This window comes from Sciurus vulgaris (assembly GCF_902686455.1).
Source record: "Sciurus vulgaris genome assembly, chromosome: 2".
Lineage (NCBI taxonomy): Eukaryota > Metazoa > Chordata > Mammalia > Rodentia > Sciuridae > Sciurus > Sciurus vulgaris.
Genome location: NC_136462.1, coordinates 93,185,693 through 93,207,865, shown reverse-complemented (window position 1 = coordinate 93,207,865; position 22,173 = coordinate 93,185,693). Strand labels below are relative to the sequence as shown.

At 36.7% G+C, this 22,173-nt stretch overlaps 1 protein-coding gene across 8 annotated transcripts in view; it reads left to right on the top strand.

The window, feature by feature from the left end:
* The window catches only part of FRMD5 (FERM domain containing 5), a 331,122-nt gene that overhangs the window by 112,601 nt on the left and 196,348 nt on the right, over positions 1 to 22,173 (top strand). The gene's annotated exons all lie outside the window — the stretch shown is intronic.

Below are 22,173 nucleotides of genomic sequence, written 5' to 3'. Positions count from 1 at the left end.
AGGTATGCCCTGAACAAGCTGTGCGCGCGCGCGCACACACACACACACACATACAGTGTTTCTTGAAAGCTATCATTTATTTGGGTTGCAAATGCAGAATTTAGTTATTTTAGGAATATATGGGAAATAGTATTTATTACATATACAAAACATTTCTATATAAGACCTTCATGAAGAGGAGAAACTCCTTAAAACTGAACTGTCAAATTTTGGAAGATAATATATATGCAAATTCTTCATTTGAAAATTTAGAAATTCAGACAAAATATTCTAAATAAGAGTGATATGAAATTTTATTTTTGTTATTCCTTTACTTGTGACCTCAGTGACATGCTTTAAAAGTTTTAAAATTTCAGTAAAATAAATATAACATTAATTTTAGTATTTTAGCTATCTTTGGGTATATACATGAAGTATGTTTGCATTGTTATAGTAACATTATTACCATCTATTCCTAGAAGTTTTCATTCTCACTGAAACTGTATCCATTAAATAATAACTCTCCTTTTTTTCTTCTGTGGTGCTGAAATTGAACTCAGGGACTCATGCATGCCAAGTAAGCACTTAACCACAGAGCCATACCCCCAGCCCTCTCCATGTTATTTTCTGTTTCTGAATTCAACCACCTTAGCTTCCTCTTAAGTAATATTAGACAATATTTGTCTATTTGTGTCTTACTTTACCTAGCATGATATTGTCAAGGGTCAACCATGTGTTAGAATTTTCTTCCTTTTTAAGGCTGAAAAATATTCCATTTCCTTTTTTTTTTTTTTTGAGGCCATATATTGTATATATGGACCATGTTTTTTTCCCCTTAATCCTTTCATCCATCAGTGAATATCTGAATTGTTTCCACAATTTGACTATTGTGAATAATGATGCTGTGAACATGGGTATACCTGTGTCTGTTCAAGTCCCCGCTTTCAGTTCTTTTGGGAATATATTCAGAAGTAAAATTTCTAAATCATGCTAATTCTATTTCATTTTTTTGTTTGTTTGTTTTGTGGTTGGGAATTGAACCCAGGTGTGCTTTACCACTGATCTACATCTCTAGCCCTTTTTATTTTATTTTGAGACAGGATCTTGCCAAGTTGTTGAGATTATTCTTGAGCAGGGAATCCTCCTTCTTAGCCTCTCCAGTCATTGGGATTACAGGCATATGCTACCATGCCTGGCTGTGTTTAATATTTTGAGGACCTGTCATACCATTTTCTACAGTGGCAGCATCGTTCCCATCAGCAATTCACAAAGGTCACAGTTTCTCCACATCCTTGCCAACATTTGTTATACATATATTTCATAATAGTCATTCAAGTGGGTGTGGAGTGGTCTCTAATTATAGTTTTAATTTGTATTTCCCCATTGACTAGTGATTTTGGATATCTTTTAATATACTTATTATATTAGCCATCTGTTTATCTTTGGAGAAATGTCTGTTTAAGTCTTTTGCCCATTTTTTAATTGGGTCGTTTGTTGTTGAGTTGTAGAAGTTCTTTATATATTTTGGATATTAACTGATTATTGGATATGTGATTTGCAAATATTTTCTTCCTTTCCATGGGTTGCCTTTCATTCGGTTGATAATGTCCTTTGATACACAGCAGTTGTTAGTTTGGATGAAGTTCAATTTATCAATTTTTTGCTTTTGTTCTCTGTGCTTTTAGGGTCATGTCCAAGATATCACTGCCCAGTTGAGTGTCACAAAGCTTTTTCAATTAAGTTTTCTTCTAAGCATTTTGTAGTTTTAGCTCTTAGTTTTAGGTCTTTGACCCATTTGGACTTAATTTTTGTATATAGTGTAACAAAAGCATCCAAATTCATTCATTTGCACATGGATATCCCAACACTGTTGAGAAGACTGCCTTTTTACCCATTAAATAGTGTTGGCACCCTTGTTGAAAATCATATGACCAAAAATGTGAGGGTGAAGCTCACTATTATATTCCACAGGTCTAGATGGCTTTATACCAGTTCCACACTGTTTTTATTACTGTAGCTTTGTAATAAGTTTTGAAGTCAGGAAGTGTTTAACCCCAACTTTGTTGTTTTTCAAGGTTGTTTTGGTTATTTGAGGTTCCTTGAGATGCTATATGAATTTTATGACAGCAACGTACTTTTGCTGTGGTCTTTAAAATACATTATAAGAAGTCTTCTATGACATTTTAATAGAAAAAACTCCTTTTGAGATAATTCTCTCTAGCTCATCTGAGTTTGGGATAAAAAGCAGAGTCTGACAATTTAAGCCAGTATAGGGCTACATGGTATTCTTTAAATCCATATGAAATAAAATATGGGATTTATAAAAGATACTACTCTAGGGAAAAATAAAAAGCACATTTTTTAAAAAGGCAGTTTACATGCCTTATGACTTTTAAAAATTTTATTGGGGAATATCCATTTACCCTGAGAATTTAAATTAATCCTCCATCCTACCCCCATACTTTAAATCATCTTAAGTTTTGCTTTACAAATGGATAAACTTGGGATGGTAGGGAAGGGTTATACCATCACAATGTAGATGTAATTTGCAAGCTATGAAAAACAACTCAAATCCTGAGGGACCTTTTATTGTTTAAGGATGTGCAAATCATGATAGCTTTGAGCAACTTCATGAAAGTTATTTCCATGAAGCAGCAAGTTGCTTTCCCTAGCAGATATTTAATAATTAAAAAAAAATTTAGTTGTAGGTGGACACAACACCTTTATTTAATTAATTAATTTATTTTTTATGTTGTGCTGAGGATTGAACCCAGTGCTTCACACGTACTAGGTGAGCAGTCTACTACTGCGCCACAACTCCAGTCCATTAATGATTATTTTTAATGAAATCTTAAATATAAAAAAATTGTGTTTTTTTCCTATCTGATAACAAGCAGTATTGAAAGGAATTTTTTTGACTTAGTAACTTAATACATCCCTTCACTTACTTTTCTCCCTTATCTATTCAAAGGAAAGATGTTTTCCAAATTTGGTAGTGATGGTCACTTTTTAATATGATTCCTTTTAATAATTTTGGTTAAAAGGTGAGAAGTTTATTGTGTTTTTATGTATATTTTTGTTCTTTTTAGTTATACATAACATTAGTATTGATTCTGATATAGTTTTCCAGTAGATAGAGTTAAAGCCTGACCTATCACATATCTTACCATTAGATAACTGAATCTTTGTAGAGTTTGCTATGGATGTTTAGATCTTGCCAGCTTTCTCTCAAAGTTAGTCATCAATATGCTATGGAATATTATTTGCTCATAAAAGGGAGCAGCCATATCCTTTTCACCCAATTAGTTTTCAGTGAGTTCCAAGTATATGGATGTATAGCTGCTATCTAGTTGATATATTTAAGACAGGTTGTTATCTATGAAGCCCAATTGGGTCATTTGAATTTTTCACTTAAAGTAGTGATCATTGCAAAATAGTTGATGGTCTCCCCACTTGGTTTACCCAGTTTAACATAAAATCAGTAGAAAAAAGCAAAATTAATGAGAAATTGTTTACCATGCTATGCAGCCATGAAACCATCACAAGAAACATAGAATGCTTTGTGTTTTAATGAAAGGACATAAGTTTAAATACTTTACATGAATGTATTTTAAAAGAATATTTTTAGAAACACTCATTGAGCTATCAATATGTAGACTTTTTAAAGACATGAATACCTCCTTGAGAATATATGTGATAGTCCTTAATAGATATATTTTAAGTGTGTGAGAATGTTTGGTTCATCAGTGTGAAAATATGTTCTTTTCTAAGAGTCAGAGGTCTTAGAGACAGGCTGAGCACTGAGCTGTTACTGCATGAAGCCAAACTTTTATTTTAGCAAAACTCAAGTACACTAAGGTTTGTGTTGCTGAAGTTCGCTTTTTCATCATTGCCATCAGGTACCATTTATTTAGCATCAAGTAGCATGTGGGACTGGAAGAGAACTATGTGCATAAACACTTTAAAAATCTAGAGATTTCTTGATGAATTTAGACAGTACGTACGTATCTATCTTGTCATGGGCTTATGGAAAGAGCAGGCTGCCAAAATTGTATCCTTAAGTGGAGTCATAAAGGATTCTTTGTTCTTTTAGCACAGAGTAATTCCAAACTCTTTATTTGCTACTTTTCTCTTTCCAGATGAGACTCCTGGATGTGATAGTGGTTCTTAGAAAACTTGGTTCCAGGAAAATAACTTAGAAAAATGTGGTAGCTTAGTGGTTAAGAGTGGTCAAGAGCACAAACTTCAAAATTAGATCTGTATTCAAGTCCCAACCTTGCACTAGTGCAGTTTGAAAATGTGGATAATCAGAGTAAGTAGTCTCATAAGAATATGGTGAATATTGAATAAGATAATTTTTGAATAGGGCTCATTTGTTCAATCTGGCACAATATGAGTACTCATTAAATATGGAGATTATTACTATTACCAATGGTTTCTTTTGTATATAAGAGTGATATGTATTCTAATAGAAAAATTAAGAAATAACCAAAATAAAAAAATTTTTTTCAAGGCACTAGGGAGTGAAGCTGAGGACTTGAGCTGTATCCTGAATCCAAGAAGAAAAATTTAATTACCCATATTCTACCATTTCAGATAGTCATTAACATTATTGGTATATTACTTTGTAGTCTTTTTCATTTGTATATGTATTTGAGTATATACACATAAATTTGTCTTATATACATTAACTGCTAAGTAAAGATTTGTGGTGGAGTAGACTCTGTTCTTTTTAAAAATTGGCTGCAGCTTGGCATAGTGGCATATGCCTGTAATCCCAGGGGTTTGGTGGCTGAGGCAGGAGGATTGCAAGTTCAAGACCAGCTGTAGCAACTTAGCAAGGCCCTAAGCAACTTAGCGAGACCCTGACTCAAAATAAAAAGTGTTGGGGATATGACGCAGTGGTTAAGTGCCCCTGGGTTCAATCCCTGGTTTAATTAAAAAAAAAAAAAAAAAAAAAGACTGCATAGCATTCTTTCATGGGCCTGCCACAAATTATTTAACCAGAACCTTTTGTTGGACAATTAGGTATTATTAAAAAACATTTACTCTATTGTGAATACTTTTGAGATGCACAGTTATATTTATAAATTTTGAGTATGTATTTTATAATGTCTTTAAAAGAAATGCCAATAAGTAGAATTACTGAGTCAGAGGTTATTAGCATTGTAAAGATTTCATATATGCCCAATATATGAAAATATATATGCCCCCAAATGCCTAATATAAGAAAGTTCTGAATATTGTATTACCTTTCTAAACTTTAACAATTTTATACATCAAAAAGGTATCATACTTTCTTTCTGTAACCTCTTCTAGTTTCAATTCCTATTTTTGTCCTTTAGTGCATTGAACATTTCTCCTATGTATTTAAGAATATTTTAAAGAAATGACCATCTCTTTGTAATGATTTTTCCCTCCAAACAAAACCTCAAGCCACTCTAGTAATATTTATTATTTCAAAGTAGTATACTATGAGAATTTAATGAAAATAAAAGGGAAAATAACACCTTTATGTTTAGGTGAGGGTAGTTTCTCTGATGTACATGACCTTCAAGCCATGGCAGGGAATGAGAGTTTACCCCTAAATTGTATTCAGTTATCCATTGACATAATGGGCCATAACCAGTCATCCTTGTCTTTCAGGCCTCCCTAGGAAAAATGTTGCAAGAGAGTGAGCAAAAAAAGTGTTTTCTGGGGAATGTATCAGGGCAAGAGTGTTGTGATTTCAGACATCACAATATTTCCCTGCTGCTGCCATCTATATCCAAGGGCAAATCCAAGCAGATGAATATGGCGTTTCTAAGAGAACATGTGATGACTGAACTGAGATTCATGATGACAACTGTAGATCACCCACTCTGGGATACCCATTTCTGGACCTCTCAGGCTGAGAGATAACTGAAAGAGGGATCATTTTAAGCCCAGAGACCAGGAAACATCTGTATTTGTTCATAGAGTTTTTCATTTGTTTGAGTGTTTCCCTCTGCCTGTCAGGACTTGTGCTTTCACAAGTTCCTGCTCTCACATCAGGGGGAGTGAATAATTGAATTTGGATAGTTTTTTTGTTTTGTTTTTGAGTTAGACCATTCCTTCCTATGTGAAACATCTCTAGGAGAAATGGGTCCAATAGAGGACAAGCATGGGAGACAACCCAGGATGCTTCTGTGGATACATACACATTTGTTGTCTTTGATATGCTGGAACCTAAGTATGTTAGTCAGCTTTTCAATACTGTGACAAAATAGCTTAGAAAAACAACTTAGAGGAAAGATTGCTTTTGTCTGATGGTTTCAGAGGTTTCAGTCCATGGTTGACTGACTCCATTGTTTCTGGGCCTGTGGTGAGGCAGAAACATCATGGCTGGAAGGGCGTGGCAAAAGAAAGCTGCTCATCTCATGGCAGCCAGAATATATCCTTCCAGAGCACACCCACAGTGACCTACTTCCTCCATCACTGCCCCACCTCTGAGTTTCCACCACCTCCCAATAATGCCATCAAGCTATGAATCCATCAATGGAGTAATCCACTGATGACAGTAGAGCCCTTGTGATCCATTTACTTTCCTGAAGGTCCTACCTCTGAACAGTGCTACATTAGGGACCAGGCCTTCAACACATGATCCTTTGGGATATGTTCCAGATCCAAATGATAACACTAAGTAAAAGGAACATACTGTCTAAAATAAGGGTATGGTGTTCTACAGTTACCCCATCATCTGAGCATTTGTAGTGGGGTATGTTTTATTATAAATGTAAAAAAGGTTGAGATAGGATTTAATTAAAGTAAGAAAGTAAACACACTTTTTAAAAAATGATAGAAGCTTAAGAATCATATTCTCCTTTAATATATTTAGTTAACTATGACCACTCAAGGGTTAAGCAGCATCTTGGTGGAAACAGCTTGTTTATTTTCCATTAAAATTGGCACCACTGTAGAATTTGCAGTTGAGGTCTACTTGTTTAAGACTTCATTTCCCATCCAGTACTTAAAAATAACTAGTCTCCGAGCCATGAGAAGATGGATCTATTTGTGATGGCACTGTATTAAACCAGCGTGTCTAGAAACCCTCCAGGGTCTGTATGATTTTTTTTAAAGCCATCTACTATGTAAAAGGAAGAAACAAATATCTATTCTATACTATGCAGAGCCAAAGACTTCTTTTCTCTCAGGAGTAACTTGTATGAAGATCTGGCCCAGGCAGAGAAAGGCTCTGTGATGGCTGTCACCCTTGTTCCCAGCCCTGGCTTCAACCTCCACTCAGAGGGACCCAGCACTCTCTTTCCTTGGTGCTTAGGATGTAAGCACTGTAGCTCTGAAATGTAGACCAAGGAAAAGCATGACCATGACACAATAGCTGACGTCATTAAGACAAGCAGGCAGGAGTATGAAATGCAGGCGGAAGGTATTGTGTGTGCCCTTTCTGATGAAGCTTTAAATTTTTCTTACGTTGACCAGCTTCTCCACTAACAAATAAGTAGACCTTCCATACTGCAGCTAGAAAGTACCAAAGAGGTCATCCCCTGGATTGGACTGTGGCTGTGGACTTCTCAATGGCATTCTGTGATCCTAAGACCTTATGGAGTTGAAGATCTGGTATTGCAATACCCCCTGTTTCACTCTTCCTGCTAAGGATTGCTTTAGCTATTCTGGGTTTCTTATTCTTCCAGATGAATTTCATAATTGCTTGCTCTATTTCTGTAAGGTACGTCATTGGGATTTTAATTGGAATTGCATTGAATTTGTATAGCACTTTAGGTAGTATGGCCATTTTGACAATATTAATTCTTCCTATCCAAGAACATGGAGATCTTTCCATCTTCTAAGGTTTTCTTTAATTTCTTTCTTTAGTGTTGTATAGTTCTCATTGTAGAGGTCTTTCACCTCTTTTGTGAGATGGATTCCAAGTATTTTATTTTTTTCGAGGCTATTGTGAATGGGGTAGTTTTCCTAATTTCTCTTTCTGAAGATTCATCACTTATGTATAAAAATGCATTGGATTTATGGGCATTGATCTTGTAACCTGCTACTTTACTGAATTCACTTATGAGTTCTAAGAGTTTTCTGGTGGAATTTCCAGGTTCCTCTAAATATATAATCATGTCATCAGCGAACAGGGATAGTTTGAGTTCTTCTTTTCCAATTCGTATCTCTTTAATTTCTTTGGTTTGTCTAATTGCTCTGGCCAGAGTCTCAAGAACGATGTTGAATAGAAGTGGTGAAAGAGGGCATCCCTGCCTTGTTCCAGTTTTTAGGGGGAATGCTTTCAGTTTTTCACCATTTAGAATGATATTAGCCATGGGCTTAGCATAAATGGCCTTTACAATGTTAAGGAATGTTCCCACTATCCCTATTTTTTCTAGTGTTTTGAGCATGAAGGGGTGCTGTATTTTATCAAATGCTTTTTCTGCATCTATTGAAATAATCATGTGATTCTTGACTTTAAGTCTATTAATATGGTGAATTACGTTTATTGATTTCCTGTTACTATTACTACAAAGCAATAGTAACAAAAACGGCATGGTATTGGTACCAAAATAGAAAGGTAGATCAATGGTACAGAATAGAGGACACAGACACAAACCCAAATAAATACAATTTTCTCATACTAGACAAAGGTGCCAAAAATATGCAATGGAGAAAAGATAGCCTCTTCAACAAATGGTGCTGGGAGAATTGGAAATCCATATGCAACAGAATGAAACTAAACCCATATCTCTCACCATGCACGAAACTAAACTCAAAATGGATTAAGGACCTCGGAATCAGACCAGAGACCCTGCAGATTATAGAAGAAAAAGTAGGTCCAAATCTTCACCTTGTTGGTGTAGGATCAGACTTCCTTAACAGGACTCCCATAGCACAAGAAATGAAAGCTAGAATCAACCACTGGGATAGATTCAAACTAAAAAGCTTTCTCTCAGCAAAGGAAACTATCAGCAATGCGAAGAAAGAGCCTACAGAGTGGGAGAATATCTTTGCCAATCATACTTCAGATAGAGCGCTAATCTCCAGAATCAATAAAGAACTCAAAAAACTCTACTCCAAGAAGTCAAATAATCCAGTGGACAAATGGGCTAAGGAAATGAATAGACACTTCACAGAAGAAGATCTACAAGCAATCAACAAACATATGGAAAAATGTTCAACATCTCTAGTAATAAGAGAAATGCAAATCAAAACCACCCTAAGATTCCATCTCACCCCAATTAGAATGGCGATTATCAAGAATACGAGCAACAACAGGTGTTGGCGAGGATGTGGGGAGAAAGGTACACTTATACATTGCTGGTGGGGCTGCAAATTAGTGCAGGCACTCTGGAAAGCAGTGTGGAGATTCCTTAGAAAACTTGGAATGGACCCTCCATTTGACCCAGCTATCCCACTCCTTGGCCTATACCCAAAGGACTTAAAATCAGCATACTACAGAGATACAGCCACATCAATGTTCATAGCTGCTCAATTCACAATAGCCAGACTGTGGAACCAACCTAGATGTCCTTCAATTGATGAGTGGATAAAGAAACTGTGGTATATATATACAATGGAATATTACTCAGCCATAAAGAATGATAAAATTATGGCATTTGCAGGCAAATGGATGAAATTGGAGAATATCATGCTAAGTTAGATAAGCCAATCTCAAAAAGCCAAAGGACGAATGATTTCGCTAATAAGTGGAGGATGACACATAATGGGGGGGAGGGAAGGGTTAGTGTTAGGGTTAGAGTTAGGGTTAGGGAGGGGGGCAAGTATGGAGGAAGGAAGTACTGTATAGAGGGTAAAGAGGGGTGGTAGGGGTGGGGGGAAGGGAAAAAATAACAGAATGAATCAAACAACATTACTCTATGTAAATTTATGATTACACAAGTGGTATGCCTTTACGCCATGTACAAACAGAGAAACAACATGTATCCCATTTGTTTACAATTAAAAAAAAAAAGACCTTATGGAGAACCTGGCACAGATAAATACACAGTAAATTTAAGCTGAAAGAATAATTTGGTGATCTAGCTCTATGATTTCCATTTTTTCCCCTGCCAAAAATCTTTTTAATTATTTGTTTCCCACTTAGTCTCCATATTTTGAAAGATTTACTATTCTGCATTGATTAAGTAACAATTCATTTGTTTCCTATTTTTGTTGATCAGAGCCAACCAGGACTTCTAAACAACATGGGAAAATCTTGATTGGTTAGTACCATAATTCCAACTCAGAAAAAAAAAATCTGACCTTTAGGTTGTGTAGCAAATAATCTCTTTGAAATAAATTCTAGGAACGGATGGAATTTGAGAGCATCATGTTAAGCAAAATAAGCAAGATTCAAGCATGGCAATAGATGGCTAATAAAATTTTATTATTAAGAAATAAAATAAAAATCATAAGTCCTTATCCATTTACCAGTAAATCTTCAAATCAATATGTGAATTCCTTTACTACATAATTCATGGACAATAATTATATTCAAATACCTATCACTGTAGTAATATTACTGATAAACTTTGAGATGTTTTGGCAGAATATTATTTTTGTTTTTGTACACATTTTTTGTATGCAGAGTTTCTAGAAGGATCAATAAGTGGAATTCTAACCTCTGGGTCAGGCAAACATGAAGAATTCATTCAATGGGGAGAGGAATCCTCAGATTTACCTAAAACAAAAACTCTATTTTTTAATTTTAAATTTTTTATTAAGGTATAACTTATGGATAAATTGAAAACATGGGAAGTTTTTTGCTAGCAAAAATTTGGACACTTGTATCTGTGAAGGAGACAGTATCTACTATCTAGAATCATAATCCAGTTAGAGGAATGAACTTTCAACCTGAACACAGTCCTTGAATGGACATTAATATGACATAAAAGAGTACTGCATAGTAATTCTGATGTCCTACAAAAGCAAAAACACCCAGAGCTGTTTTTTAAAATATGTAAATGTCTGTAACAGCAAATTTCCAGAATTAGCAATCTTTAGTTTTTTCACCCTGAGAGGGAAAGGTGGCATGGCATAGTTGTGTTTTTAAATCTTTTAATTAACAAAGGAGAATCATTTGGTCACTATTATGGTAAGCAGCAAGATGGTGCAAGAATTTGCAGGGTTGTGTGGAGTGGGCTGTTTGTGTCAGGCAGTCCCAACACACTGAGAGGCATACCCTGCTCTGTTTTTGCTGATATATATCACACTTAGAACTGTTAGGTTTTAGAATTTTTAAAAGAACAGTGATGATATCAGCAGGTCCAAAACATCTATTCTGTTTGTACAATTAGATCTCTTAATAAAATCTTAAAAATTAAAAAAACTCAGCATTAATTTAACGGTAAGGATGCAGTTTTTGCATTAAATCATCTTGTATATCTAGTGGAATATTAAAGATTTAAAAAATGTTTTCATAATTCTTAATGCAGTCAATTAACCTTGGTTAATACAATGAGTAACTTAAGATTCAAATGTAGCTTCATAATATGAAATGATGGAGCATAGCTAAATGAAGACACTAAACGTTAGAAAAAATATAAAATCCTGAACTGAGGTTCCAAAAATCAACTCTGGATATATAATATAGAGAAGATCACATTTTATGTGAAAAGATCCGGAGGTTTTAGTTAACTATAAGCTCACCATAAAGAAAGATGTTAAAACATTAGCCCCAAATGTTTATATTAAATTGTATTAAATAGGGAAGGAAGAGATTTGTAATACATTCGACTGTTGATGCCAAAACATGAGTTTTGCGTTCTATTCTAGGCATCAAATTTTAAGAAGAGTGTTAACCAACACCCTTCAGAGGAAGGCAGCAAGGAGATTAGGGGACTGAAAACAGTCATGGAAGGATGAATAAGAGCAACTAGGCAAAGACATGAGTAAAATCATAGTTCTTACCTTTGGGGAAAAACTCAGATTATTTGACGTGAAACCGTAACTTTTAAGATAAAGAAACAGGCTGAGGGAAATGTGTCCTGGGTTACATGATGAGAAGGAAGCAGACTGAAGATTAGTTTCCAAAGGTGCCAGATGATAAGGAAAGGTGTCACATAAGTGACATACTGTGTGGGAGAGGGGCCTGATATTCAAAGCTTGAAAAGGCAGAATCAAGACTAATGTTTGAAAATTAAAGAAAAGGATTGGGACAATCATAGAAGGAACAACTTTCTAGCTATTGTAGCTGCCTGACATTGGAATTGGTTGCTCTGAAAAGTAGTGAGGTAGGCTGGGGTTGTGGCTTAGCAGTAGATCCCTTGCTTCATATGCGGGAGGCACTGGTTCAATTCTTAGAACCACATAAAAATAAATGAATAAAATAAAGGTCCATCAATAACCAAAAAAAAAAAAAAAAAAAAAGAAAGAAAGAAAGGACGAAAAGAAAGAAAAGTAGTGAGCTACCTATCATTAGGTATGTTGAAGTAAAGTTTGGGTAGGATATTGGGAATATTGTTGAGGTGATTCCTTCCATTCAGATAAGGCTCAACTATATGAGTTAATTATTATAGCCTATTTTTATTACTAATACAGGTTGAGCATCTGTAATCTGAAGACCTAAAATCTGAAACTTTTTAGGTGCTGACATGTTCAAAAAAGATTTTGGAGCATTTGGGATTTCAGATTTCTTGATTAAGGATGTCCAACTGGTAAAGTCTATACACATACTCCAAAATCTAAAACACTCTGAAATCTGAAACCACAAGCATTTCAGATAAGAGATGCTCTACCTATGATGGCTAACTTTTATTGGTTTTTTACTGAAGCACAGTTAGGGTATGTGTATGTGTGATCTCTTTGAATCTTACAATACACATGGAAGCCCAGGCTCACAGAGCCACTTGTCTGGCCTGTGGTCATATGGTAGTAGTTGGTGGGGTAGGATTCACATTCAGGTGAGTCTGCCTTTGGAGCCAGTTTTGCTAACTTCTTTGGTGTAGCTGGCCTTCATTCCTTTTTTTTTTTTTTTTTAACTTAAATAAATATCAGTCCCATCCTTTTTAATGATAGTGTTCTTAAACAGAATGAGTCTCTCAGTGAGAAGGCACAACCTGCATCAGTAGGGTCTGGATTTTGATGGGTTTCAGATCTCATGAATGTGGTGTTTAAGGCATATATATACCGTCACAGTGTTTGGGAATAAATCCTCTGGAAATGGTTAGTTATTTGCAGTTCTGAGCCATTTCAATAAGGTAGAAGTTATTTTGAATTACCACTTATTATTAAGAGACTTTGTGTTCCAGAATTTCCTTACTCTACATATATTTTTAAAAACTCACAGTAGTTATTATAACCCACACATCAGTTTTTGATTTGACTTGGCTCCCACTCAACCTGATCTATTTTTTAAAAAAATAAATTACTCTTTTTGATTTTGAGATAATTGTAGATTCATTTGCAGTTGTAAGTAATCTTACAGAGTTCCTATATACCTTTTACCTAGTTTCCCTCTGTAGTAACATCTTGCAAAACTATAGTACATATCACAACCAAAGATATGGCCATTGATACAGTCAAGAAATAGCACATTGCCACCACCACACCTCCTCCTGCCTTCTCACGGTCACCTTCCTCTCTCTCACCTTTCCACTCCTGACACCTGGCGACCACTAGTCTATTATCCACTTCTATAATTTTGTCATTTTAACAATGTCGTATAAATGAATCATACCATATATAACCTTTTGTTTTTACTTAGCAAAGTTCTCAAAGATTCATCTTGGTATTAGTGGTTTCTTTTGATTGCTGAGCAGTATTCTGTGGTATGAAACATTTTGTTTAACCATGACCTGTTCAAGGATGTCTGTGCTTTCAGTAGGAATAAAACTGTTGTCTGTGTGAAAGTTTTTTGTTAACGCAGGTTTTCATCTTTCTGGGCAATATGTCCAGGAGTGCAGTTGCTAGGTTATATATGGTAGTTCCATGCTTAGTTTACAAATGATTTCCCAGTGTGTATGTACCATTTTACATCCTACCAGCCATATGTGAGTAACCTAGTTTCTTCATACCCTTGCCAGCTTTTGGTGTTGTCACTTTTTTATCTTAGTCATCCTGATAGGTATGTGATATCTCTTGGCTTTAATTTGCTTTTCCCTGATGGCTAATGATATTGAACATCCTTTCATGTGCTTATCTACCACCTAGATATCCTCTTTGGTGAAATGTCTGTTCATGTCTTTTGCCTGTTTTATAATTGGATTGTTTCTGTTTTTATTGTTGGGCTTTGAAAGAGCCTGGGCTTTTATAGATGACCATCTCAGCAGCGTGCTGGTCATTCCTTTGCCTTGGTGCCATTCTTGCCTTCCTGGTGCCCTGCTCACATAACCCATACAGCCTGACTTATGTGACTTATTACAGCTGGAAAAGTCATCATTCCATTCTGAATAGTTGTAGAACAAAACAGAGGTTGTTTAAACTCACTGCTGCCTAGCAGTCCTTTTTTTTTTTTTTTAATAGGATTCACAAGCCATAAAATTCATGTGTTGAAAGTAAAGTATACAAATTAGTGGGTTTTAATATATTTACTAAGTTGTATAATCATCATCAATATGAAATTCCATCCCTCCAAAATAGAAATTTTATACCTGTTAGCAGTCACTCCTCACTCCCCCATTCTCCCAATACCCCAGTCCTGGAAATCACTAATCCACTTTCTGTCTTTACAGACTTACCTATTCAGGACATTTTATATAAATGTTATCATATAATATCATATAATATATTACCTTTTATGTTGGCTTCTTTCACTTAGCATAATGGTTGTTCCTCCCTCCTTCCCTCCCTTCCTCCTTTTTTTTATTATTTAAACAAATGGGATACATGTTGTTTCTCTATTTGTACATGGAGTCAAGGCATACCATTTGTGTAATCATAAATTTACATAGGGCGATGTTGTCTGGTTCATTCTGTTATTTTTTTCCCTCCCCCCCACCCCTCCCACCCCTCTTTTCCCTCTATACAATCCTTCCTTCCTCCATTCTTACCACCCTCCTTATCCCTAACCCTAAACCTAACCCTAACCTTAAGGCTAACCCCTCCTACCCCCCATTATATGTCCTCATCCGCTTATCAGCGAGATCATTCGTCCTTTAATTTTTTGAGATTGGCTTATCCCACTTAACATGATATTCTCCAATTTCATCCATTTGCCTGCAAATGCCATAATTTTATCATTTTTCGTGGCAGAGTAATATTCCATTGTATATATATGCCACAGTTTCTTTATCCATTCATCAACTGAAGGGCATCTAGGTTGGTTCCACAATCTGACTATGGTGAATTGAGCAGCTATGAACATTGATGTGGCTATATCTCTGTAGTATGCTGATTTTAAGGCCTTTGGGAATAGGCCAAGGAGTGGGATAGCTGGGTCAAATGGTGGTTCCATTCCAAGCTTTCTGAGGAATCTCCATACTGCTTTCCAGAGTGGCTGTACCAATTTGCAACCCCACCAGCAATGTCTGACTGTACCTTTTTCCCCACATTCTCACCAACACCTATTGTTGCTTGTGTTCTTGATAATTGCCATTCTAAATTGGGGTGAGATGAAATCTTAGGGTAGTTTTGATTTGCATTTCCCTTATTACTAGAGATGTTGAACATTTTTTCATATATCTGTTGATTGCTTGTACATCTTCTTCCGTGAAGTGTCTGTTCATTTTCTTAGCCCATTTGTTGATTGGATTATTTGTATTCTTGGTGTAGAATTTTTTGAGTTCTTTATACAATGTTAAAGAATGTTCCCACTACCCCGCTTTTTTCTAGTGTTTTGAGCATGAAGGGATGCTGTATTTTATCGAATGCTTTTTCTGCATCTATTGAAATAATCATGTGATTCTTAACTTTTAGTCTGTTGATATGGTGAATGACATTTATTGATTTTCGGATGTTGAACCAACCTTGCATCTCTGGGATAAAACCCACCTGATCGTGGTGCACTATCTTTTTAATATATTTTTGTATGCGATTTGCTAAAATTTTGTTGAGAATGTTTGCGTCGATGTTCATTAAGGATATTGGTCTGAAATTTTCTTTCCTCGATGTGTCTCTATCTGGTTTAGGTATCAGGGTGTTATTGGCTTCATAGAATGAGTTTGGGAGGGTTCCCTCCTCTTCTATTTCATGGAATACTTTGGGGAGTATTGGAATGAGCTCTTTAAAGGTTTTGTAGAACTCAGCTGAGAACCCATCTGGTCCCGGACTTTTCTTTGTTGGTAGGCTTTTGATGACCTCTTCTATTTCATTGCTTGAAATTGATTTATTTAAGTTGTGTATGTCCTCCTTGTTCAGTTTAGGTAATTCATATGTCTCTAGAAACTTGTTGATGTCTTCGAGGTTTTCTGTTTTGTTAGAGTATAGATTTTCAAAATAGCTTCTAATTATGTTTTGTATTTCACTCGTGTCTGTTGTGATATTTCCTCGTTCATTCCAAATTTTAGCAATTTGAGTTTTCTCCCTCTTTCTCTTTGTTAGCGTGGCTAAGGGTTTATCAATTTTGTTTATTTTTTCAAAGAACCAACTATTTATTTTGCTAATTTTTCTGATTGTTTCTTTTGTTTCAATTGGTTGATTTTGGCTCTGATTTTAACTATTTCCTGTCTTCTACTACTTTTGGTGTTGGTCTGCTCTTCTTTTTCTAGGGCTTTGAGCTGTAGTGTTAAGTTGTTTGTTGATTTCTACTTCTTTTGTTGAATGCGCCCCGTGAAATAAATCTTCCTCTAAGTACTGCTTTCATAGTGTCCCAGAGATTTTGATATGATGTGTCTTTTTCTCGTTTACTTCTAAGAATTTTTAAATTTCCCTCCTGATGTCTTCTGTTATCCATTCATCATATAATAGTGTATTATTTAATCTCCAGGTATTGGAGAAGTTTCTGTTTTTTATTCTGTCATTTATTTCTAATTTCAATCCATTATGATCTGATAGAGTACAAGGTAGTATTTCTATCTTCTTGTATTTGCTAACAGTAGCTTTGTGGCATAAAACATGGTCTATTTTAGAGAAGGATCCATGTGCTGCTGAGAAGAAAGTGTATTCGTTCTTTGTTGGATGGTATATTCTATGTATGTCCGTTAAGTCTAAATTGTTGATTGTGTTATTGAGATCTATGGTTTCTTTATTCAATTTTTGTTTGGAAGATCTATCCAGTGGTGAGAGAGGTGTGTTAAAATCGCCTAGTATTATTGTTTTGTGGCCTATTTGATTTCTGGAATTGAGAAGGATTTGTTTGACGTACATGGATGAGCCACTGTTTGGGGCATAGATGTTTATGATTGTTATGTCTTGCTGATTTATGCTTCCCTTAAGCAGTATGTAATGTCCTTCTTTATCCCTTCTGACTAGTTTTGGCTTGAAGTCCACATTATCTGAAATGAGGATGGATACTCCAGCTTTTTTGCTGTGTCCGTGTGCATGGTATGTTTTTTCCCATCCTTTCACCTTTAGTCTATGGGTGTCTTTTTGTATGAGATGAGTCTCTTGCAGGCAGCATATTGTTGGATTTTTCTTTTTAATCCAATCTGCCAGTCTATGTCTTTTAATTGATGAGTTCAGGCTGTTAACATTTAGGGTTATTATTGTGATATGATTTTTATTCCCAGTCATTTGACTCATTTTTGTTTTTTGACATGATTTGGTTTCTCCTTTATTTGGCTATTCCTTTATGCTAGTTCCTCCCATTGCTGATTTGCAACATTGTTTTTGAGCTCTTCCTCATGGAATATTTTGCTGAGAATGTTCTGTAATGCCGGCTTTCTTTTGTAAATTCCTTTAGCTTTTGTTTATCATGGAAGGATCTTATTTCATCGTCAAATCTGAAAGTAAGTTTTGCTGGGTATAAGACTCTTGGTTGGCATCCATTTTCTTTCAGGGCTTGGTAAATGTTGTTCCAGGCCCTTCTGGCTTTTAGGGTCTGGATTGAAAAATCTACTGATATTCTTATTGGTTTCCCCCTGAATGTAATCTGATTCTTTTCTCTTGCGGCCTTTAAAATTCTGTCTTTATTTTGTATGTTAGGTATTTTCATAATAATATGCCTTGGTTTAGGTCTGTTGTAATTTTGTATATTTGGAGTCCTATAAGCCTCTTGTACTTGGTTTTCCATTTCATTCTTCAGATTTGGGAAATTTTCTGATATTATTTCATTGAATAGATTGTTCATTCCTTTGGTTTGTTTCTCTAAGCCTTCCTCAATCCCAATAATTCTTAAATTTGGCCTTTTCATGATATCCCATAATTCTTGTAGATTCTGTTCATACTTTCTTACCATCTTCTCTGGTCAACTTTGTTTTCAAGATTAAGTATTTTGTCTTCAGTATCTGAGGTTCTGTCTTCCAGGTGTTCTATCCTATTGGTTATGCTTTCTATGGAGTTTTTAACTTGGTTTATTGTTTCCTTCATTTCAAGGATTTCTGTTTGTTTTTTTTTTTTTCAGTATCTCTAACTCTTTATTGAAATGATCTCTTTCTTCCCATATTTGCTCTTTTAATTGTTGATTGGTGCGATTGTTTAATGACTGCATTTGCTCTTTCATCTCCTCCTTCAATGCCTGCATTTCATCTTTCATCTCCTCGTTTGCTTCCCTGATTATTTTAATTATGTACATTCTGAACTCCCTTTCTGACATTTCTTCTGCTGTGCTGTCATTGGGTTTTATTGATATAGTATGTAGGTTTGTTTGGGACATTTTCTCCCCTTGTTTTCTCATATTGGTCAGATGTCAGTGGGACTCTGTGATATTGCAGATTTCCTCTATTGGCTTATAGTGTCCATGTAGATCTCCAGTGTGTCACCTCCCAGCCTTCAGTAGCCTGAAGTCTTGGAGTAACTTGATAATGCAGTGCTTCTGAAGAAAGCTGCCCCTAGCCCGCTACTGTTTCCAGGTCTCGGAGCTGGGTCTGTGTGGAAAGGCTCTCACTGGGGGGCCTGCTCCGAGAAGCTGGCCGTGTGGGAGGAGCCCACCGTTGGAGTGTGCAGGGCTGCCTGGGGAAGACTCTAGCTGCCCTGCCCTACTTTAATAAGCCGCTCGAATCCAGGTCTGCCGCTCAGGCCAAGCTTCACCGGGTTGAGGAGACTCACCCCCTGGCTCTATTTTAGTCCGAGTCTCTCAATGCCTCCCCGTCTTGAATCCTGGGTTCTGGAGCAACTGGAGATGCGGTCACCCTCTAGTCCACCATCTTGGATCGCCCCGTGGAAAAAGCCTGCGGCCGGAGGGAGCAGGGTCACCTGGAGAGGTCTTTGGCTGCCCTGCCCTGGTCCCAGAGGCTGCTTGTGGGTCGGAGCTCTCCGCTGGCTTGGGGACTTGTGGCTGGCTCTGTGTAGAAAGGCTCTCACTGGGCGGTCTGCTCCAAGCAGCTAGCCTAGAAAGGCGCTTCCCGCTGGAGGGAGCCGGGCTGCTTGGGAAGTCCCTGGCTGCCCTGTCCTGGTCCCTGAAGGTACCTGGGGGCCGGAGCTTGCCGTGGTGGCTCAGCGACTTGGAGCTGGTTCTGTGCAGAAAGGCTCGCACTGGGGGGCCTGCTCAGAGAAGCTGGAGAATCTGGCTGTGTGGGAGGACCCCACCACGGGAGTGCGCAGGGCTGCCTGGGGAAGACTCTAGCTGCCCTGCCCTACTCTAATAAGCCACCCTATCAGGGCCTGCTGCCCGGGCCGAGCTTCACCGGGTGGGGGAGACTCTCCCCGTGGCTCTGTTTTAGTCCGAGTCTCTCAGTGCCTCCCCTTCTTGAATCCTGGGTTCTGGAGCCACTGGAGATGCAGTTACCCTCTAGTCTGCCATCTTGGATCACCCCTCCCTTCCTCCTTTAATCAGGATCTTGTTATATTGCCCAGGCTAGCCTTGAACTCCTGATCTCAGGTGATCCCTCCACCTTAGCCTCCTGAGTAGCTAGGACTACAGGTGTTACCACTGTGCCAGTTAGCATGTTTTAAAGATTCTCTTTATTGTAGTACGTATTGGTACATTTTTTCATTTTTATGGTCAAATAATATTCTGTCGTTGGATAACCTACATTGTGTTTACCCATTCATTAGTTAAGTTGTTACCACTTTTTTCTACTGTAAATAACGTTGATATGAACATTTGTATAAGTTTTTATGGAGATACATATTTTCATCTCTCTCAGGTATATATCAGGAATGAAGTTAATTGCTGGGTTATATGGTGACTTTTTATTTGTTTGGAGAACTTGAAATCTGTTTTCCCAAATAGCTGTTTGTTTTACAATCCCACCAGCAGTGAATGAGAGTTCCAGTTTTACCACTACCTCATTGGTACTTGTTAATTTTTTATTATGGCCACTTGTGTTTTTGATTATGACCATTCTGGTGAAAGTGATTTTAATGATGTTGAATATTGTTACATGTGTTCACTGTCCATTTTATTTTTTAGGAAAAATATCTATTGATATCCTTTGCCTGTCTTTGAATTGGGTATTTGTCTTTTCATTGTTGAGTTGTAAGAGTTCTTTATATATAGTGGATGCTAGACCTTTATCAGGTATGTGATTTGTAAATATTTTTTTCCATTCTGTGAGTTGTATTTTTACTTTCTTGGTGGAATCTGCTATGGTCTGAATGTTGGCATTCCCCAAAATTATTGTCTTAGAAACAATTCCAAATAAAGAGATGGAGCCTTTGGAATGTGATTATATCATGAAGACTCCACCATTATGGGTGGGATCAGTGCCTTATAACCCAGGCCTAAGGGAGCTTGATAAAAGTGTGACTGCAGCAACAAGCCCTGTCTGTGAGGAACAGGACCTCACCAGATGCTCAATCCACTGGTGCCTCAATCTTGGACTTCTGGGCCTCAGAACTGTGAACAATATACTTACGCTATTTGGAAATTACCCATCCTGTGGTATTTTGTTACAGCAGCCTGAGTAGACTAAGACAATATCTTTGAAGAACAAATGTTTTTAATTTTTAATGAGGCCATTTAAATTTTTCCAAGTGCTTCTCTTCACAAGTACCTAGTTCCTCCCTAATCCCATATCCTAGGAAAATGAAGTTGCCTTGTACTTTCTGAAAAAGTTGAGTTTTTTTTTTTTTGTCATAGATTTCTCTATTTTCTTTATCTCAAATTTGTTAGTTTCTGCGTTTTTTCACGTTCTCTCATTTTTCCATATTCTTCTTTTGAAATACCAAAATTTTGCTTTTCCTGTTCTTTATTTTTGTTACGACTAATTTTTTCCCATTTTTTTATTAAAAATCATAAATTTACATAGGGCAATGTTGTTTGCTTCATTCTGTTATTTTTTCCCTTCCCCCAACCCCTCCCACCCCTCTTTTCCCTCTATACAGTCCTTCCTTCCTCCATTCTTACCACCCTCCTTATCCCTAACCCTAATGCTAACCCTTCCTACCCCCCATTATATGTCCTCATCTGCTTATCAGAAAGATCATTCGTCCTTTAGTTTTTTGAGATTGGCTTATCTCACTTAGCATGATATTCTCCAATTTCATCCATTTGCATGCAAATGCCATAATTTTATCATTCTTCATGGCGGAGTAATATTCCATTGTATATATATGCCACAGTTTCTTTATCCATTCATCAACTGAAGGGCATCTAGGTTGGTTCCACAATCTGGCTATGGTGAATTGAGCAGCTATGAACATTGATGTGGCTATATCTCTGTAGTATGCTGATTTTAAGGCCTTTGGGAATAGGCCAAGGAGTGGGATAGCTGGGTCAAATGGTGGTTCCATTCCAAGCTTTCTGAGGAATCTCCATACTGCTTTCCAGAGTGGCTGTACCAATTTGCAACCCCACCAGCAATGTCTGACTGTACCTTTTTCCCCACATTCTCACCAACACCTATTGTTGCTTGTGTTCTTGATAATTGCCATTCTAATTGGGGTGAGATGAAATCTTAGGGTAGTTTTGATTTGCATTTCCCTTATTACTAGAGATGTTGAACATTTTTTCATATATCTGTTGATTGCTTGTACATCTTCTTCCGTGAAGTGTCTGTTCATTTTCTTAGCCCATTTGTTGATTGGATTATTTGTATTCTTGGTGTAGAGTTTTTTGAGTTCTTTATAGATCCTGGAAATTAGCACTCTATCTGAAGTATGAGTGGCAAAGATATTCTCCCACTCTGTAGGCTCTCTCTTCACATTACTGATAGTTTCCTTTCATGACAGTATATTTTGACATATCATATATACATGGACTGTAACTTCCCATTCTTGTGATTGTACATGATGTGGAATTACACT